Raw genomic sequence first — 22,127 nt, 5'->3', positions numbered from 1 at the left:
AATTCTCATGCTACTAGGAATATATATCTAGCAAGTATAAATTTAAAAATATGTTACACAGGAAATAAATTAAGTCAACTCCGGGAGGGATTCAGGACATTCAAAGCACTATTTCTTTATTCTAGTATTATTTTGAGCAAATTCTTAAATAAAACAAAATGAAATCCAACTAAAACTTGATATCCGATCATCCATTCTTCAGCAAAATGAAAACAATAAAAAAACTTGATAAGTTGCTGAGAGTTTATAGTTTTCATTTCATTCAATAAAGCAAAATGCAAGATTCTAGAATCTGACTCTCTAAAAAGAGAAAAAACATAATTTTAAGCTCGAAAATAAATTCTGTTTTCACTAATTCCTGCAAAGAGGTTAAATAAAATTATTTTGATCATATCTGTCTGCTTTCAACTAAGTGAATTAAAACTTTTCTGCCTTAAATTCTAAATAAAAAACCTTGGGGAAATAAATACTACAGTTATCGAAGCTGAGTTAAGAATTTAGGCCATTAAGAAAGACTTTTGACCTAATACTTATGAACATTCCAATTAGCTATGTAGTCACCCTGTGGTGGCTCATAAATCAGGCATTTGCAGTAAGAACAATTTGAAACCCAAAGCTATCAAGAATCCACATTATGTTTGGAAAGATGCTATATATGTCGTCCAAAGTCATATGTGCCACCTATTCGTGTGGTATGAAAGCTTGGTGAACTGAAGGTACCAACTTCGTCAAGTAACCACGGTTCAAAAGTGGGAGGACCATTCCAAGTTAATCCTTTTCTATCTTACAAACACAACATTAATGTAACTAAACTAAATTAAATGCACCAAAAATGTCATCAGAACATCTTATCAGAAAAGTTATCATTAACTAGTTTTATCTTTTCGATGTTGCTGGTAAATCAGAATTCCAATTAATTAGGATACAGGTTGATTATCCCTGCATTTGAAATAGCCCCTTTGAGATAATTATCACAAAAGAGTCCTAATTTAATTCATTTCGAGTAACTTTTATAAAAATTACATTTAAATTGAATAAGATGAATATCATGAATATTAATAAATAATACAGTTATTCTTTTGAACGAAGGCATTTATTTCAAATACGATTCTTATAACAATTGCTTACTCATATTTTTATGACAATGCTGCCATCCAGAGATACAAAAGAGAAAATTAAATAAAAGTTAATTTAAAGCGTGAATTCCGATTAAATTCAAAAGAATTCATAAAAGCGAGTTGTCCAATGAATGAAAGTGGGGTATCTGCTTCTTTCATTAAGATTGTCATAAGCTTGCTGCACATGCATTCAACTGCATCAACAAATGAAATGGAATAAACAAATACAGGTGAATGATCTAAAGAGCGGACAATAACGGTACTACTTTTAGAAAACACTGGAGATGAATGGAAAGTTTCTGCATATGAGAAAAAGTGCATCAACCTAATGAAGTTGCCCATTCATTAGGTTGATGCACTTTTTCAAAGTTGTAAAATGTTCCTTCATAGACATTTTTCTGTGTCTCTGTCAACTTTTGTTCTATTTTCAGTTACTTCCTGTTTCATCATAGGAAATCATAACGCAATGTTTAAATGAATCGCTAAATGTGAAAAGGTGCTCCTTTTGTGCGTTTTTATGGTTTGGTGTATTCTTGTAGTAGGAACGCCAAATTGTTCGTTTATGTTACAAAGGGTCAAATCTCGCTTCCAGATGCTGAGATAAAACAAGAGTTCAAAGTTAAAATGGGTGTTGCCCATGATATGTCCGCATTTTTCAGTTCTGTGATAGAGATTCCATTTCTTAAAAACAATTGCCCAGAAAAATGAGAGCATGTACATCGTGGACCATTATGAGAATTCGAACCGTCGTGTCCCTGTGTTAAATGTGCATCTAATATTGTGACTCAAATTTCTAAGCTAAAATTAAATGTATCTAAGATGACGTAATTCGATACAAAAATTGCACATCATCTCATCACACACGTCAAATATTCAATGTATTCTTAGTTGGTTCAACGGAACAGCACAGTCTCAAAATCGAAGTTATAATCTAATTCGATAATAGAGAAAACAAGGCAGTTAAGGGATTATATACTCTAGCTTTGAAGGGATGAAAGATGGATTCCTTGTTCTGTTAATAAAAGGAACGTAATAGCTAATCCTCTTCCAAAAGTTGGAAGAACTTGTTATATAAGAAACCTGAAGATGGAACACATTTTGCCAAGAAAAATCAAAGCAACTCTTCCTCTGTTTTACATATAAATTCAGGAAACAGTACTGGAACAGTTTGTAAAGAAGCCTGAAAGATACAACTTCACGAACGAATACAAAAACCAGAAAACTTTTTGAATGTCAAAGGGAGTTAATATTCAGTGACCTTACTAAATCATAAATTTTAATAATTTCGGATTCAATGTTTACTATGATCAGGAAAGAGTTGAACGTTCCGATTCCGTTATTGTAGCTACCTCAGCTTTTTCCCACATATTTAATTCTGACATTTCACTCATTCGTTAGCTCATGCTTATATTCTCTGATACCAAAGCCAAGACCTTATTACCAGGCAAAAGAATCCACTGAATATGTTTTTATAACAGGAATGCAAACGTTTATGCAATCAAAAGATTTAAAATTTGCTTTCACATTATTCTATTGCAACTAATATATTTAGATTGCTAAAGTTTATTTAAGAAAGAAAACTTAATCGCAACCATTTTCAGTATAATTTTCTTTATTAAAATGTTAATTATTTATTTCCATATTTGCATTCGTTTTTGCCATTTCAGTACATTACCTTAGCAGCAACATTAAAAGCTATCTAGTGATTGATTTGTTGATGCTACGGTTTACTTCTAGCGCAACGTCTTCAATTGTTACATCAGTTTACTTCTAGCGCAATGTCTTCAATTGTTATATCAAAAACTGGCGGGAGTGGCCCTCCCAGAATTTTCTCTTATAATGTACTTGTGTATTATTAACCATATGCTATTGGCCAACAATAGTTATGAAAGAGCCTATTAAAAGGTGATATTTGGGGGAGGTGTGTTTCGCGATTAATCGCTGAAATACTGTTAATGCGCAAGCATCACAAAATAAAAACGATTGTATTTTGGACAAATTTTTTTCCAACCAATTAAAACCAAAATGTGTCATACTACTAGAATTGCTGTCACAAAAATGCATACCAAATTTCATACATTTTAGCCATTACTTGTTTGAGTTATCGCGTTTATATGTTTATAAAAGTGCACACCGACAGACTGTCAACTCTTTGACAAATTTGGTTTCAAATTTGATACTTTTCTACACTTTCGATGTTGAGTATGTGTACCAAATTTTATCCATTTAACTCTCTTCGTTTTGTAGTTATCGTACGAACTTATATTTGGACAAACGGACAGGCATGACAGGCACAAACTTATATTTGGACAACGGACATATTCTCTGATGCCAAAGTCCAACTTATATTTGGACAACGGACATATTCTCTGATGCCAAAGTTCAACTTATATTTGGACAACGGACATATTTTCTGATGCCATACTGTGGAATGGATGGATTTCATTCATTCATTCTTCTGAATCTTCAGAAGATTTCATTCCTCTGAATGGATTTCATTCAAAATGTGAGTTGAAACCATACACCAAATTTCGTCCATCTAGCTCAAAGCGTTTTTAAGCTACTGTGTTTAAAGACAGACAAACATAATTCCAAAAAAAAATTTTCGGATTCGAGGAGATCTGAGACTTACAGGTTTGATTCGTCAAAATCACGAATTCGAATTTTTTTATGGTTACAATATTTTCTCTTTGTATACTTCCTATACGAGAAAATAAAAATTTTTCCCTTTTTTAAATCGGTCTTGACTAAGATAATGTTGAAATATCATGTTAATAAACTTCTCAATTTTAAGAACAATATCTACAGTGTTTGTAATATTTTTGGTAAGAGAATATGCAACATTCTTTCAAATATTCATTGAAATATTTTTCTGCCATGTAGCCTCAGCCAGTAATGGAGTCGAGGCTGTCGACAACTGTTTTCGAATTTTTCCATTTATTTATTTTAAGATTTTTTTCGAAAGTATATGCTTCGGGCAGAATATAGGCCTTAGTGGTAAGGTCTCGACTCGTAGCCGGTGGTCATCAGAATCGAAACCCGTTTCTACTAATGATCTTCCACTTTTGCGTAGGGCCGCGGTAGCCTGGTGGTAAGGTCTCAGCTCGTGAGCCGTAGGGTTTCAGGTTCGGGACCCGATTCCACCGAAAAGCCGTCGTGTAAGGGGGTCTGTTGCACGTTAAATCCGGCAAGGCCAAACGTCCTCCCGCTGGTGTGGAGAGGGGGGTGCCAACTCAGGTGTCATCCTCGTCATCTGACCACGGTTCAAAATTACGAGGTCCGTCGCAAAATAGCCCTAGTGTTGCTTAAAACGGGACGTTAATATAACTGTCCTAGCCTAGCCTTCGCTTTTGCAAGTCAATTTTTTAAAGCTGGTTTAGTGCGAGAGCTTGGAGAAGAAGAGCGTTAGCTCAGGCGCCTTCCTCGTCATTGGATTTTGGCTTCAAAAGTATGAATTCCGCCCCAAAATAGTTCTAGTGTTGCTTCCATATTGGAAGTTAATATAACTGAAAGTGTAGAAAATGCTGTCAACAATCCGTAAATATTATAAATGATCTTCTTGAGTAAGTTTCGCTTACATTTCGAATTTGGATATTAAACTCAATGGAATTATCTGCTTGAATGCATCCGAAACATAAACATAAAAGTTTAAAAATGGCTTCTGTCAAGATTATGAGAAAGTAATAAAGTGGTTGAAGCATATGATCGCGATTCTGAATTAAGAAAATTAAAGTAAAAATCATTTTCAGAATCCTCACCTACCCCCAAAGAAAAAATACGATTTTTCATAGATTTCCGAGGTAATGAATATTTAATTATAATTATCCTTAAATATGAATTTTTTTAAATGTACATTTTTTTAATATAGATTTCTCACTCTGATAGTTGCTCAATAGCTAATTTCTCAGCTCTTGGAGATAAGTATATATTTTTTGTTGGAAAAATATTTTAAATTATGTAAAAAAATAGCTATTTTAGACAATTTTTGACCAATTAAAAGATTATTTTGAAGAAGATCCACCAATCAACTGCCAGCGTTAATTGACTTAAAATATTGAAATTCGAAACATTGTAATTCGGACAATTTTAAATGCAGAAAGGTGAAACATTTTTGTTTAATATATTAGTGAATTAAAAATATTTTTCTAAATATGACTGATGGATTGTGTTAAAATTCTTCATAACTTCTTCAGTCATACATTTGTTTATTCAAGTGAAATAAAATATAATTATTTATTTTATTTAAAACATTTCTCTTATTTGAAAATTGATTTGTCTCTAACGACTAAGAAATTTGCCTCTGACCACGATTAGAGTGGACATACTGTGTAAATCTCGATTCACATGTGAATTAGAAGATAATCCAAAGGATTTCAATTAAATTCAAGCAACAAGGAATTATTCTGAAGTAATTTGGGTTTTCATTTTATAAACATTCGGTTATTGAAATTGAAAAATATTTCTTTCTCAAATTCTGTGAACCAGCATTTGAAATCGTCAATATAAATAAAACTGATGGAAAAAGATTTTTCATATGCTCAAGCTGTTTTAAAGACGTATCTGAAAATTTATTTTACAATGTTGGAGCTCTAGGTATTTAACTATTTAACCAAAACTAGAGTTCTTAATTTTTCACTTTGTATATATTTGTACCAGTAAATCTACATTATATTTATTTGTCTATAATTTATCTCTTAACCTTTTGCACTCGGATGGTGCTTCTCACTCACTATTCAAGATGGTGCATCATTTTGACATTTTATTTATTTATTTATTTTGATTGTTAAAAACGCCTACTTAATGGTAAAACGATGCAGAATAATTGTTCAGGGAATTTCAGCTTAAAACAATTATATATATATTTATTTTTCTGAACAATAAATAAGCCCTTGTATTAGGTGAATAATTATGCATCGGATTACTTTTCCGAGTGTAAAGGGTTAAATATGATTATAGTATTTGCAAAGTGGAAATTTTGGACTTTTTATTATCATCTATAAAAAATAGAAATAGCTGAGAGTTAGAAAATAAAACTCTTTTTCGTATTTTGAGTAAAATATTATCATTGCTGATGGCAACAGGGTTTTAAACGTGATCTAAATGTCATACAGCCTGAGAAGTCAAAATTTTTTCTCACGTAAATAAAAAATGTACATTTAATGTTTCTTTTATGAATCTGATAAGTACCCGTATTTGTATTCGAAACGAATAGTTCAAAGACAAGATCAGGAATAGATATTGATTGAAGCAGCAAGCGCCATTATTTTTCGCGTATTTTGATCCACTGCTCTCGTTTTAGAATTAGAATTCGTCATGTTACGACTGGAGTAAAAAAACTCATAGGCAAATTAGATTTTCAACATACAACACAAAAAAAAAAATCTCGCTTTTTCTTTTTGGATACATGACAATGTTTCTATAGATTGCGGCAGTAACAGCAGTTTTTTTCCTTCAATATCTACAATTGAAGTTTTAGTTTAGTTATATTAACGTCCCGTTTAAAGCAACATTAGGGCTATTTTGGGACGGACCTCGTCATTTTGAACCATGGTCAGATAACGATGACGACACCTGAGCTGGCACCCCTCTCCACACCACACCACACCAACGGGAGGACGTTTGGCCCTGACAGATTTATCGTGCAACAGACCCCATTACACGGCGGTTCTTCGGTGGAATCGGGTCTCGAACCTGAAAACCTACGACTCACAAGCCGAGATCTTACCACCAGGCCACCACGGCCCATCTTTAGTTGAAAATAATTCCTTTTGTTATTTCATTTAATTTATGGTAAAATGTATGCCGTTATGTCTTTGATTTTATGGAATAGCATCATAAATAGGTGACAGAAAATAACTTATTAAGGGTTCCTGTGATTGAATTTGCATGTAATTTATTATTATAATGAAATTTCTTAAGTAGATCGTTTTCCTTTAGTACCCATTCATTCCTATTCTTTTTGATTTCAAAAAGTCATTGTAGAGTTCAAAGTATTAAAATAAAGATTGCATCGCTTACTTTGAACATCCAATACGCCAATCTTTCCTTTTTAAATCCTGAAAATAAAAGACTCTATTTTTTTCCCCCGAATAGAGTCGGTCAAATCGTCAATTATGATATCAAACAAGTGAAGGTATTGTTAATCGAGTTCAAGAACTGATCTGTTAAGTTCGAATTAAAGATGAGAAATCTCTCATGATTGCAACAGTTATCTTAAATTTTATCAAATGCAATAAATTCAACTGAAAAATCATATAATATTCACAATGAGAATAAAATCTTAGTCTTTTCCGAGTTGAAAATTCAAGAAAGAATTCAATAATAATCACCGTAACAGAAACACTATAAATTTTCCATTTCAACTTTATGAAATATTTCCCGTGATTGAATATTTTCCTCACGATTACAAATGAATATATTTCCCATGGTTGCAAACAACATATACTATGCACGAATTTATGAAAATATTAAAATGTTTCATGAATACTTGAATGACGTAAATAAAAAATAATTTAAATGATGACAATGAAAGAATATTTAAAAAATGAAAGATCATATATAACAACAGGAAAGCTCGATGTCTTTATATGTGCTGCCTAATCTTTTATATACATGTGTGTAATTGTATGCTAGTAAAGGGGCAACAGGGAAAAAGGTTGTGGAAGCCCGAAAAACTTGACTGTCCCATAGTAGAGCTTTAGATTATAAATTAAATCGATGGCCAAGTGTAGACAACCTTATTTCCAATAACTAAAATACCTTCATAATTAAAAAATTCCATCTCGCTTTTAAATTTAAAGCTTCAAAATTCATAGTAGAGCTTTGAATTATAAATGAAATCGATAGCCAAATATGGACAACTTTAGGTCTAGTAACTAAAATAATTTCGGCATTAAAAACTACATCTCTCTTTTAAATTTAAAGCTTCAAAATTCTCCTAGTATTAATATCAAAGCCATTAATTAAAATTATAAGTTAAAACATCAATAAATCTGTATATCAAATTAAAACACTGCTATAATATATTTAAAATACAGAAGTAATAAATATTTCTAGTAGCAAAAATAAGGTAAAGTTACGATTTCAGGATACCATAAATATAACATATATTCAGAGACATTGGGATTTTTTTTTACTTATATTTTGAAACAACACTTTTACAAAGGCAACGGGTTTTTTTTATATGTTTGGATACGAGGGAATTCAAACAGACAATAAAATGAGACCCCCCGACTTCAACTCAGACACAGAATGAGGAGTTTAAAATCACAAAAAGATGCAAATAAACGGGGAAATGTATGCATCCATTTAGAAAGCAAATTAACCTTATATCCATACAATTAAGGAGTTCTCATACATCTCCGAATTAGATTTATAATTATTTCAATATCCCTGACAGCTCTTTGAGATTTTTTTTTTATTTTATTTTTTTATTTCGCACTTTATGTAGCAGATTCAGCTCCTCGCTTGTAAATGCAACCACGCTGTGATTAGACTTCACTTCAATTTCATAATTCAATTCAATTAGCAATGGATTCGAAAAGCTCTTACCTGTCAGAAAGGAACTGGAGGCAACTAGTGGATTTTTCGCATTTTACTCACACACAGCAGGAAACAGGAACACACAGCATTTATACAGCAAAGCGCACAAAGACAAAGCAGTACAACATGACTCTATAATGTACACAACAAGACTGACTAAGACAAACAAAACCCCGAGGGGGACACAGCACCCTCGGGCAGAAAAGCTTGGACCTTGAGGGGTGTAAACGTTTCAACAAGCTGCAATTGAAATCTTAATCCGGTATATTAAACATGTTTGTGATACGAATTTTTCTTACAATCATCCTGTTTTAAACTTTTCTTATAAATGCATATTAAAAGCCATCCAGAACATAATACATTTGTTCATTGATACAATTGTAATCCAAATAAAGTTTCCTGGAAAATTTAACTTATCTAATCATGCTCTTCAGTGGGAAAAAAAAGTGAATCTACGATTCGGAACAATGCGTAATTATTTAGAACCAAAACTAATTTCTTCTTAAAAAATAACGGGAACACTTAAATTATATTACAAAAATGGCAGCATTAAATAAATAAGTAACCAGAACTGATTTTTCATGTATAAATACTTCATAATATTATTATTGCTATTTTATTTGCATATTACTATTTAAGAGAGGGAAAATTTTATTTTTAATATTCTTTCTATGATGACATTTAAATGTCAAAAAATAAAAAATATAGAGAAAATATTCATTAAACAGATGCAAAATTGCTTGCTCTACAAGAATAAAAAAAAAGAACATTTTCAGTAGAGCAAAATTCTGAGCAATGTGAAGAGAACTGGCGATTTAAAACTGTGAAATCTATAATTCTTTACTTTTAAAATATTTTTCAACAAATCTAAATTCAGAAATTTATGCCATTGTAGAACGGCTCTATATAAATTACCGACGAATCATTAATTCATAAGAATATCATTTAAAGTAAGATTTTTATTCAATGCAATCAGAAAGCAGGTTTGAGATGAGTATCACAGAAAACCGCATATCAAGCACAGATCAATTATAATTTAAATTCATTTCTTTTTATTGTTCCAATACATCAACTATAGTCTGTGTATTTTCTGCAGGCGGTTCAAGGTCACATTTTCTACCGCGTTACTGGTGCCAGACAACCAATAACGAGGTAGAAAATGTGACCTTGAACCGCCTATTGAAAATACAGAGACTATAAAAAAATCCAATTACGTGGTTTTATATAAATTTAAATTAAGTCTTTATATATTTAAGAAGGAATAAAATAGCAGTTTTCTCCAATTACATTAAATTTGTTTAATTTCGTATGTTTTTGAAAAACTTTTAATGGTTTGCTTTTTGTATCTGTATTACTATAAAGCTTCGATAATATTTTTTTCTGTTTTTTAAGATTTTAGACAATTTTTCAATTGATTCTTGATATTATAGAGAATTCGTTAAGTAAAAAATTATCATATTTATTGGTTTTCTTTATGCTTCCTTGGAAAGTTGCATTTCATATTTTTTACTTCACAATTTCTCAAATGTTATTTCCATTTTCATCTGCTATAGAACCTGTTTAAAATGCATTATTTCTATTCGTTCCTTAATGTTCGTACTTAGTAGAGTGTAAAGAGAGATTTAGCATAAAGGAGGTGTCAAAGATAATCAGTTTTACATTCCAGGAAGGATTAAAGACAGAACTTATTAGGCGTTGTTAAGAGATCCTGAAATTATAATATTTTTTTTTATAGCAATAGATTTATTTTTTCGCACACCACTTCAAATTCATTTCCATTTAAGACTTTATTACAAAATATTTCAATCATTACATTCAATATAAGCTTTCGGTTTCAAAAATTATGACATACTTTAGCAGTAATTGGCATTAATGGATCAATTCAAAAAATAATATGAATCTATTTCTTGGATTCAATTGGCTATTTTGGAAATAGCCATGTTGGAAATGAGAAATCAACTTCTTATGATTTCTATTCATTTTTAAGCTAACCATTCTTTTAACCGGTTGAGAGTTTTTGTAAACCTTTTTTCTTTTATGAATTTTTTTTTTAATTTGTGGTTAAAGACAGAGATTCATACTTAACATATTTTTAAGTCAGTAAATATATAAAATTGTTATTTTCATTGTACTTTTATAAATATATTCACTCTCTGTTTTGTGTTATTCACTTTCAGTGAATTTTCTTATTCGGACTCAAAGTGAATTAAAAAATCTAGTCAATTCAAAAATTTGATATTAATAAACACTGTCATTAAAGACAGTAAACTTTTTTACTTAAGATTAAAATTTTAAATAATTACAAAATAAATGCTCATTTCCTAAAATTCTTCTAATTTTTTGAGTATTAATGCTAACAAGAAAAAAACACATCACATATGAAATCAGACATTATAAAAGGCTTGGTGCATGGTATTTTTTAACTGATTTTGACTATATCTAATGGACTGATTTCAATTATGAAAACAATTTTTTCCTATGAGCTCTACTTCTTGAGATTCAGCTTAGTAAATTATAAAATTTAAAAATTAAAAAAACAACAACTTAGTTCTTTAATAGATGAATAACAAAAAATATTAGCATTAAAATATTCGCCAAGATAGAATATTAACATCTGCTGTTTCACATGAAGTCATGCAATGTATGAAAGAAGAATTTGCCATAACTGTTGTGTTGCAAAAAATAAGTTTCATGAATGCAGTGGGTGATTTGTGAGGACTAAATTTGGTTAACTATCATTTTGGTCAATAAGAAGAGGACATGAAATATTCTTGCTTCTTCTGCCTGGAGGATGGCAATGCCACTGTATAAACCAGCGGAAGTGATATCCCCTAAACTTCCTCGCATACTGTCCAATAAAGGTTTAACCCCCCCCCCCTCATTCCTGCATAAAATTGCAGATTTGGGTAGGGCCTTTAATGCCTTACACAGCATTTTCGAACAATAGTTACGAAATATAGATATTTATTGTGAATGTAGCATTTTTACTGACTTTATGCATTTTGTACGCCTTTTTATCTATCAATATGTCAGTCTTTTATTCTATGTTAAAATTTGACATAGAATAGATCAAGTCATTGAGTCATTTCTAATCATTGGATTATATTCATTATAGTCATTGAGTTTATGAGTTAATGTGTTCATATACATGCGAAAATACAGACCAACAGAAAGTTGATCCTCTGATTGGTTCAAAATTTGATAATAAACTATATCTTATATGTTAAACCTGTGTGCCAAATTCCATCTACCTAGCTTTTATAGTTAACGAGTTCACTGGTACTCGAACAGCCGGACAAATAGACTTCCTATGGATGTATTTCGTTCAAAATTTGATAGATATTTACAAAATTTATCAGAAGTCCATATACCAAATTTCATCCATCCAGTTAAAAGCGTTTTGGAGTTATCTTATTCACTGAAAGAGGACGTAAAATTCGTCAAAATCTCGAGTTCAAATTTTTTAACGATTAGAATAATCCCTCTGTAATTTGTATACGAGAGAGAAAAATATATTAATCGGCTAGAGAAAATACAGTTAATGGAGAAAAAAATTTGTTAACCTTTAGTCGAAAGAGGAAAAATTATATTGTTTCTGCTGTATATAAAGCTAGGAAAAATAAATCAGTTTATGAAAATGGTCGATCAGAATAGACTTTATTTCTCATATATAAATGGACGCCTGAAATAAGGTCAGAAAAATTTAAAAACTAAAACCGAACTTTTTTATCGTCTCCAAATCAGACAGCTCATAAATGATCATTTCCTAAATTCCTTAAATAAGATAATGTTAAAATCTAGGATATGTTTTCATCTTGCTGTTAAGAACTCTTTGGGCAACCACAAGGCTGGCAATCATTCTATATGCATTAGTGCTTAATAGCTGCAGAGACCTTGGGTGTAATATCTGCAAATAAGTCACGACTTCCGCAACCATTTTGACGATACCAGCGAAGAACAAGATGAATGATTTCCTTAGAACATATAGACCTCCGAGGACCTACACCAAAACAGATAAGAAACTCATATAATGGTAGATTATTGTTGGAATCTGAAAAGCCTTAGTGGAAGCAAAGTTCGCTCAAGAATATCCAATAATAGAAGCTTTTGGAGTGTAAAAAAATATTTTTTCATTATTTTATTCTTCTCATTTCTAATTAAGCTATTGTAAATTTACTGGAATTTTACTGTACCTTTTCAAGTAACTAAAATATTTTTCTGTCAAAAAAATTACTATACCTTAAGCCCAGTTTACTGCATGAATGAATTACTATGACACTACTGTCGTATCCTATAAACAGTAGTGTCATAGCTATATTGATAGATATGACGTTACTGTCATATCCACTATCGGGAAAATATTGGCATTTTGCTTTCAACACATCAAATACCTATAAGATCAATCAAAAACTCCCGGAATCAAAATAGGCTGGCCTGTATTATTAATTATTATTAATAATAGGAAATATAATTCAATACTCAGATCGTAAAAGGTTATAAGTCACTTTTTAAAAATTTTATCTGACAGCAGCAACTTTGTTATTCGTGACGTCTTGAATCTTAAAATGTCACGAAAAATAAATAATTTATATTACATTATCAAACGCGTTACCAACATTACATATGACATTTTGCCACTTTTTAAACTTTAATAGACACCAAAATGTGGAAACTCAAATTTTAGCGAAGAATGACTTATGAAAATTTGCCGTCCAGAATTATGGATATTAGTTAATAAAATTAATATATATTGTTATAGAAATAGTATCATAATAAGTATTGCGGTATATGTTAATAAACATGACCAAATGATAATCATTATGACTTATTAATTTGTTTGCACTAGAAATACAATTGATTGGAATTTAATATGATTAGAGAATTTTCAATTTCATGAAATTTTAAAATATGTTACAATAAAAATAAATTATTGTCTAATTTGGGCCATAAATACTTTATATATTCAGTTATATATTAAACTTAGGTAGCAATTTTTATAACTTTTAAAATTTTGCACTTGTCAGTTGTACAAGATTATTAAATACTTAAAAATAATTACTTTTTTTTTTTAATTAATAAGAATTTCCGCTTAAGAAAGTTTTTCTTATGATTATATACAACAGTTCATTTCGATTTCAGTAACAAGTTATGAGTATCATGATTTGATGAAGAAAATTATGAATTACTTAAGATTCGAAACAAAAAGGCAAATTGCATTTCTCCATAAAATGTAAGAAGCATAAAAGATTTGCAATAATAATTTTTCAAATAAAATTATTGCATCGATTGTTTCAACTAATAATATATATTAAACTAAGATAGTAATTTATATAATTTTTAAAAGTTTCCATTTGTCAATTGTATAAATTTACCAAATACTTAATAATAGTTACTTTTTTAAATGTCAATCAAGAAGAATTTCCATTTAAGAAAGTTTTCTTTAGGGTTATATACAACAGTTGATTTTGATTTTAGTAACAAGTTATGAGTATAGTGATTTGATGAAGAAAATTATGAATTACTTAAGTTTCGAAACAAAGATGCAAATTGAAAACCTCCATAAAATGTAAGAAACATGAAAGATATGCAATAATAATCTTTCAAATAAAATTATTACATTGATTAATTTAACTGAGATATTGTTTAATCAAAGCACATTTTAGTATATAATGCGCAAATTCCTTTGCATTGAACAAAGGAATAATAGGACATCTATAAACCACTGATTAAAATAATTGTTTCACATTTTTCAATAATTACCATATAATAGACTGGTAAATAGACATGTCATCTGAGAAACATGAATGTGCACAAGTAAAAATACTGCTCACCTGCCGGTTCTGACGAAACGTACTACGTTGGCCTTCCAACTGTAATTGTAGTTATTCTGCACGGTATGCTAGTCAAGAGGAAAAGAAAAATTTAGCCGCGAGGTGGCAGCAGATCAGCTACTCGCGAAAAGTCGTTTTCTCCTATTTTCGACTTCTTTTTTCTATTATTGTCAAGAGACTCAAAAGTGCAGCTTTTTCGATTTATTTGCTAATGACGGTTGTGGGTTGGTCGAGTTTGATAGCTAAAGAGCCAGATTTGGCTGTACTGCGCCAAATATATGGTTCTTTGTTAATAAGATTTTTAAAGGGTAGAAAATTATGATAAATCAGGAATTGTCTTATTTATTGTAGTAAGGATTATTTTCTTCAAAATTTCTTTTTTTCTATTAAGCGGCACCTTTAATTAAGTAGATAAATTTTGTAAAGGAAAAATTAATGATAAAACGAAACAAATTTAAGAGCTATAAATTTCAAATGGCAACAAACTGAATAATACAAAACTTAAGAATATTTTTTCTCAAATTTTACAAATTAAGCATGCGTGCTAAAAATTAAAAATAACATAAATTTTCAACTCATGATCACTTTTTTCTGAAATTGATAAATGATTAGTTGAATTAAATTAATTAATTATTTAAAGTGTTTCCCATTTTATTTCTCGATTCCGATTTCCAGCATTAAAAGTTATTTATTTTCGGAAAGATTCATGCATTGAATTTATGGAAAATGGCCTGTTGGTGTTCTTCAAAAAAGACTATGACTTTTGGTATGAATTACATGTTGCCTTTGGTATGAATATACTTAAAACTGTATGCGATTTTATGCTCAGCAGCTTCCTGTGAGTGTAGATACATTTTTCAGACTGATTTAGACATGATTTAGCTTTTTTATTAGAAAGGCTTACCATTTGGTGGAAAAACTTTTGAGTTCCTTACAGCGCATAACGATATTAACCACACCTACATTGGAGTTACTCTCACCCTGCCAAAAAATCAGAAATTGAATTGAATGACTGTCACCGCAAAAGCACGGAGGAGGGAAATACGACTGTATTTTAATAACCATCACTGGTCATGATGCAATTCTTCCAGTAAGAGGTATGTCCCGTCCTCGGTGTGGCAGTCACTTGACTCCATATCATTTCTATACTCAACAGAAAACCAAAAACCAATCATCATAAGGAAAACTTCTCTTTCCCATATCTGGGGTGCCTCCTGATGGAGACGATATCAACCATAAATAAAATTTATAACCCACTAATAGCAACACTCAAAATTCATGAATGGCAGGTTATCCAAATAAACGTAAAGTCTCCACGTCTCCTGCAAAAGAGAAGTCCATTGTTGTAGGTTCCATGCAGCTATCCCTCTAAGAAAGGGAAATAGCCCGGGAAAATCATGAAACACTAAGCATTATTCTGGCAACATTCAATTTACATTTAAGCAAAAGGTACAAAGTCAAAGAATATATGGTCCTCTAAAAGTCTACATGACAAAAAGTTTCTTAAACTATCACCCACATATATAGAAATATGCATAAGATTCGATATTTCTAAAAAAAAAACCACTCATTTTCGATGTCATAAATATACGCAGCATGACAAAATTAATTTGCCTATATATTTTGCTTACACTACTATTATTTTGCCAAGAAATCTTAAATTGTTCCCCATTTTTTAAAAGAAAAGGCTCATTATCATATTGAGTAAGATAAGTTATATGATTAGGAAATAGATCTGTCGCTTCTATGTAGCACTAAAATCTATAGTAAATATTATGATAAGCTTTATATTATTGATTATTTCTTAATGTATGGGTAATGTTTAACGCTCCGAGCCTTTTCGTAAAAAGTTAAGTTTATTGCAATTTAAATTGCTTTTTGCATTTTGTCTAAAATATTGTGAATATAAGATAGTCTAGAGACTAAAATTGAAAAAAAAAATTGGATTTTTGTTTCAAGGAAAGTATTCAATTAAAAAGAATCAGTAATAGTTTCAAGGAAATTTTTAAATGAGCTTACACAAACAACCCGATAATTTAATTTTTTTTTTTTTTTTGAGTTTTGCCTTTCTAAATTCTGCAGATTTTTTTATCGACTAGAATCCATAATAGAAGTTATCCCAGTAATAGAAGTTATCACTACAGCTGTAATCATTCTTCAGAAATATGTGAAACTTCGTGGATAATTTAATAAAGAGGGGAAAAAATTAGTTCGAATTATAGCCTGTAAGAGAGTTTACTTACATATTATACCCTTGGCTATAAATTTTACTAATACAGCTATGATTCTAACAAAGCATGTTCACATGATGGCCATCACTAACAGCTACGAGCTAAAATCGCATGTTCTATAATTGAACGAAGTGTGCGATTAAGAATGTTAAGCATGTGCTGTGAAATAATAGCTTTGAGAAAAGTTTTTGCGTTTTGAGTTCAAAACATGACCACCAACGAAAGTTTTATTAATGCATTACTCCTTTAGCTACACTTTTTTCTTGTATAAATCTGATTTTAATTGAACATGTTCACATAATGTCCATCATCGTCGGCTACCAACTGATATCACGAGATCGCATGCTCCACATTTGAGCGAAATGTGTGATTGGAAATGTTGAGTAGGAGCCTGAAATACTACCTTGAAGATAAGGTAAAGATATTGAATTTTCATGATTACCAAATATTTCAAATTACTTCAAATCCGAAAATCTCGATTATGGTCAAGAAATCGGAGAGGTCACATATGGTGAATGCGCCGGCCGATAGCACACTCTGCAGTAAAATGTCTTTTCAAGCTATATTTAGCACAACAAACTATGAGTCTTGCATGAAGATTGTATTTGAAAGGTACTTATATGCTTGTAGAGCTGGAACAATTGTGTAAACTAACAATGATGCGTATTGCTGCCATGTGATCAAGAATATCATTGAATCTGTCGAAGTTAATTCCTTGAAATATGGGCTTAGAATAAATTAGGCACAAAATTTAAGCTATACGTTCACTTTTAGGAGATGTAACGAAACATCTAGATTGAGCTCGGATTTTGTGAATCCCAAGTTGGGCAGTTGTGAGTATTCATGGAATTCATAGAAAGAACTTTTCAGAGAAAAAGAAACTGTAGTGTGTGTATGTGTGTGAGAGAAAGAGAGAGAGCTGAAGTTGCGTCAAAATCGGATTGCAGATTTTGTGAATTCCAAGTATAGCAGTTGTGAGTATTCATGGAACTCACGTCTGTCTAGAAGTCCCAAAATCATTGTGAATTAACTTTTAAAAGAAAAAGAAACTATACAGTGTGTGTGAGAGAGTTGCTGGATTCATGTCAAAATCGGATCGTACGGATGCAGATTTTGTGAATCCCAAGTTTGACAGCATTCAATGATACTCAGGTCTGTCTAGAAGTCTCAAAATCATTTTGAATCAACTTTTCAGAGAAAAAGAAACTGTTGAGTATGTGTGGGAGAAAGAGAGCGAGTTGGACTCGTGTCAAAATCGAATCGTGAATTTTGTGAATCCCAAGTTTGGCAGTTATGAGTATTCATGGAACTCACGTAACTCACGTCTGTCTAGAAGAAATTCCAGAATCATTTTGAATTATCTTTTCAGAGAAAAAGAAACTGTAGCGTGAGAGAGAGAGAGAGTTGGAGTCGTGTCAAAATCATGACAGAGCAATTACTACAGAAGTATAAATTTTTTCTGTTAAAATCAATGGGCATTTCGCAGGTTCTTCTACACAATTGAAAAGCCATTGCTTACACGATGATACTGGTGTTGAATTCAAAGGATGAAATTTTATCTTTTTTCATTTGAATTACAAACTTCTCTGTTATCTTTGCCGTAAAAGGTTTTCTTCGTCTTCAAAGACACTCTCCTTTCTTCAAATTTTATTATCCTTTTTCCGAGTCATCTAGTAGTGATTGGCAATGGATTACGGCTTTTGAAAATATTTTCAAAAAATATATGAATTTAAACAAAGCGATTTTGCTGTGAATTTTACAATAAACGTATTTTGGAAAAAAGGCAAATAAACATCAATAATTCAAAATTAATATAATCTAAAAATATGTTATGCACATTACGAATTACAATATACATGTTCTGCTCATATAATTAAAAAATACTAAATAGAAATAGTTTTATGATTGAATTTGATAAGTTTTTGTTGGATGTACAGCAAACTATTATTCTGAAAGTATATTATTATTTTAAGAATTTTAAACCAAACTGAAAAAATGTGGATCAGATAAAATCTACAAATTTCATTATTTTTAAAAAATGCCTTTCACGGTCAAAAATAGGCAATTCAAAAATTCAGAAGTGTATTATATACAAATTGTTTTCATACATAGTTGAAATTAAAATAAAAATTAACCTCACAATATAGCATCGTAATATCTCATATGGATCATAAACGCAAATATTAATGTTTTACACACATGTGTAAAAAATAAAAAATAATAGAACTAGAGGCAGTGGCGTAACTAGGGGATGGAGCAGGCAGGACAAGTATTCTGGAAGCCATTAGCAAGGGGCGTAATACTATAGAAAAATTTAGTTGAATTTAATAAAAGTACTTTTTTTAACGTATTAATCAGAAGTATAATAAAATTTCTTAAAAACGAAATTATATATGATATAATATATGATTATATATGATATAATATATGATTATATATGATATAATATATGATTATATATGATATGATCATCATATGATGATTATATTTCATAATGATGAAATTATATATGATATATATTTAATGTTATATAACGAAATTATACAAAATTCTTTATATATATATAATTTCGAATAATTCTGAAATTCCAACCATTATTTAAGTTCCATACGCAAACATCATTTCTGACATACATAAATGAGTCATGTACGTTTTGAAAATATTTTTTTTTATTAATAAGTAAAGGTAAATATAATTCTATAATATAAACAAATCATATAAGTAGTATTTGATAAACTACTCTCAACGTGAAATTAATGCAAATAAACTCGGAAAATCACATTTTTATTCTCTTCATTTTCTTAACAATCTGCAAAATACTGATTTATGTTTTGAAATACCTAATAGAATTTTTAGAATTGCTTTAAACTAAACAAAATGAGAAGAAGCGGGAATAAATTTCATATATACTTATACTAAAGATTAGTGTGTGCGATAAGATTATGTTATAATAATATAATTATAACATAATCTAATCAAATTGTGTTATAATAAAGATTAGTGTTAGAATTTTAATTAATTAAAAATTAAACGAAATTCTGACGTTTACCCGCAATTTCCGAAAATATTACAGCACAGAACTGATTTTTATATTATTCAGAGCTCTAAAAACAATTCTTTTCAATGATACCAATATTTTCACCTATAAATTAAGTTTTTGTTTTTAATGAATTTTTTTAAAGAAAATATTTTAATTATATTTCACAACAATTTATTTCGCACAAATTGAATATAAAATTTAACCTGCAAGAGCATTTTATGAGGTACGTGGGAAAAATTAGCTTTTATCAGTTTGCCATCAAGTTGAGATAAATGCAAAATGAAATATTAAGTTCACCCTTAGTGCAAATTAAACCTAGAAAAGTATAACGTTCAGAACGTGCTTTTTAATAATAAAAATGTCAGATACAGAAATTATAAGCAAAAAAAAAAAAAATAGCGTGTTGGTATATGTGCAGATAAAGTAATTAGATACCATATTTTGAAGTTGGAATGAATTTATTGTGTTGTAAATTTGAATCAGAATAGCTAAAAAAGAAACCTTAGCTTCTTTTTTGGCTGTTCTGATTCAAAGCGTTGCATTTAAAAATGAATTTTTCGCCGAAGTTAAGCTCTATTCTACAAACTGATTCGGTTTGAAAAATTCTTACAGCCATTAATCATATAGTTGCTTCATAATATTTACCATTGAATAATTTGTCGAACAACTCCTCTGCTGTTAGGGGGAGAAATTCTGGAATTTAATTTCATTAAATTCCAGAACAGATATAAATTTTATATAAATTCAAAATATTTTCATTTTTTTAAAAGGTGAGTGCTGAAATCTTAGTTTCATTTTTTTAAATGCAGTATATTTATTTACTGTCTTCATTTGATTTCAAAGTAATATTTTTTAATTTTTATAAAAAAAATTACTTAAGATCAGTTACTTCTTTATAAATTAAAGATTTTAATCAGTATTCGATTCTTATTTTTATATTTTTCAATAATTAGGAGCTATTTCTTAAATTCAATTTAATGTTGCGTTATTTTCTTAAATTTAAGACGATGAAAAACTAGTTTCCGAATTTTGAAGTATATATCTTTTTAAAACAACGCATCTCAAAGGTTCTTTTGAAAGCTTACCCTAGTTAAATCTTCAACTCAGTGCTTAAGTAAAAGGAATCCGATATTAATTATCAGTTTACATTTTATTTTACCAACTACTGATTCTAATTTGATAAAAACTTCTATTTTAATTATTTAAAACATTCTCTTGAATTGTATCTCTACATTCTTCAGTTTCATATATAACCATATTTAAAATTAAAATCAAAGATATATTTCGTGCTTTATTCAAAATTATTTTACCACAGATTTCTTAATTTATAATAAAAAAAAATTAATTAATTTAAATAATTTCCAAAAATTATTTAAATTTCAATTTTTGATACTAAATTTTTTTCATCTCTGTTTGTAAAACTCCTAAACGATGTTTCACACAATTAAAATTATTTTTTTAAAGAATTAAACATTTTCTGGAATGAGCATGAGCATTATCAGATGTTTATAAATTATATAATTGATCTGATCTATAGAATAATTGAATATCTATAATAATAACAATAATATGATATAATAGTTGATAATATAAATTAATATCAACAGACTTTTTAAATCCCCAAATAAAAAATTTGCTATTTACGGTTTTGGTTTGGTTTGTGTGGTTTATTGGCGAAGGAGCCATATTTGGCCATACTGCGCCATTGCTATTTGCTTATGAAATGAATAGTTTAGACCAGCGACAGTGGTCTTCCCAAAACTTTCTCGCATACTTTCTAATAAATTTGTCAGGCCAGAGAACGCCTTACATGGTACTGACATACAATAGCAACGAAATATAACTTCTGATGTGAATTTAGCATTTTTACTAAATGTATCGTGTCATCCTTGAAGGTTATTTGGCGATTAATCCCTGACATGCGTTAATAATATCCCAAAATCTAATTTTTGTATTAGACATGTTTTTCTCAACCGACTGAAATAAGAAATTGACACAAAACTACACTTTTAGTTAAAAATTCTCATAAATAATTTGATATATTTAAGTCATTGCGTTTTTGAATTACAGCTTTTACCTATGGACTTGGCTCAAAATTTGGGGTGTCTATTCTATAGATGTTAAATCTGAGTACCGAATCTTATCTATCTAGCTCTCTTCGTTTTGTGGTTATCGTGTTAACTTATATTATGATAGGAATCTGCAAATTTGGTTTAAAAACCGTGTACCAAATTCCAACCGTCCAGCTTAAATAATTTTTGAGTTATCTTTGCCAAAGACAGACGGACAGATATCTTCCACAAATGTGTTTTTTGAACCCGGGAGCTAAAACGTGGAGATTCGTCAAAAACTCGAGTTCGAATTT

At 29.9% G+C, this 22,127-nt stretch overlaps 1 protein-coding gene across 2 annotated transcripts in view; it reads right to left on the bottom strand.

Annotated features, from left to right (window-relative positions):
* The window catches only part of LOC129958724 (calcyphosin-like protein), a 38,828-nt gene extending 24,213 nt beyond the window's left edge, over window positions 1-14,615 (bottom strand). Inside the window, exon 1 of one of the 2 annotated variants that reach the window (XM_056071379.1) lies at window positions 14,492-14,615. The gene's annotated coding sequence lies outside the window, so the exon portion shown is untranslated. Of the gene's footprint in view, window positions 1-14,420; window positions 14,440-14,491 lie in introns of those variants that run through there. The other variant, XM_056071380.1, reaches the window with a different exon arrangement.
* Between the last annotated feature and the right edge of the window lie 7,512 nt (window positions 14,616-22,127).

This window comes from Argiope bruennichi, chromosome X1, assembly GCF_947563725.1.
Source record: "Argiope bruennichi chromosome X1, qqArgBrue1.1, whole genome shotgun sequence".
Classification (NCBI taxonomy): Eukaryota; Metazoa; Arthropoda; class Arachnida; order Araneae; family Araneidae; genus Argiope; species Argiope bruennichi.
The sequence above is the reverse complement of the archived record's forward strand: the minus strand, read 5'-3'. Positions and strand labels throughout refer to the sequence as shown.